The sequence below is a fragment of the Cicer arietinum genome, chromosome 5, assembly GCF_000331145.2.
Source record: "Cicer arietinum cultivar CDC Frontier isolate Library 1 chromosome 5, Cicar.CDCFrontier_v2.0, whole genome shotgun sequence".
Lineage (NCBI taxonomy): Eukaryota > Viridiplantae > Streptophyta > Magnoliopsida > Fabales > Fabaceae > Cicer > Cicer arietinum.
Window position 1 is genome coordinate 41,079,343 of NC_021164.2, and position 1,042 is coordinate 41,080,384.

The following is a 1,042-nucleotide window of genomic DNA, read 5'->3' on the forward strand; positions in this document are numbered from 1 at the left end:
GGGACTTGGCCAAAGGGTTGCCGCCGGTCTGTGATTTCATTCCAAGAAGCATAATTCCCAGGATAAGAAAAAACACATAAACAACGTGCCAAATCTTTTTCCTTCTATATTTCATCCCATAATTCCTCCTTACTAGTCAACAAGGCTGCTTGCAATCATCTGTCTCATAATAATATTGGGTATGTATTCCTCTATTCCAATTTTTATTAACAATAGGCTTGGATGATTGAATTATATAATTGGACATATATTATGAAGTTAAATTGCATCTAAAGAATTCATTTTATTTTAGCTATAATTAAAAGAGATTTATGGTAAGCATCCATTTAAATAAATATTATCAATTGCATTACATATATGCTATATGATTTTGCTTTAATTTAATTAAAATTATACATTATTTTATGTTATTATAATTATAAGTATGTTTTGTAGCAAGAATTGCCCTATGCGTTTTTTTAAAGTAATTGACTTGACCAATATATTTTTATACGAATCTTGATTTCGGTAACCTAATATTGTTTTAATTTAATTCTACATTTTTTTCTTTACATGACTTCGGTAACATAATTTTATACGATTTTTGATTGCATGATTTTAAATTATTCTCAATATAAGCATAAGCATGTATGGTATTAAAGGTATTTCTGAGTTGTAGTACAAATAGTAAATAATTTATTTATTTAGATGATTTATTTATTTATTATTTATTTATTTCCTTTTTATTATTTATTTATTTATTTATTTACTTATTTACTTATTTTTATTTATTTATTATTTATTTATTTCCTTTTTATTATTTATTTATTTATTTATTTACTTATTTAGTTATTTATTGTGTTATTTATTTATTTGTTAACTTATTTATTTATTATTTTATTATTATTTATTTACTCCTTTACTTATTTATTCATTTATTTTATTAATTATTTATCCATTTATTTATTTATTATTTATTATATTATTTATTTATTCATTTACTTATTTAATTGTTTATTTTATTATCTATTTATTCATTTAATTATTATTTATTCATTATTTA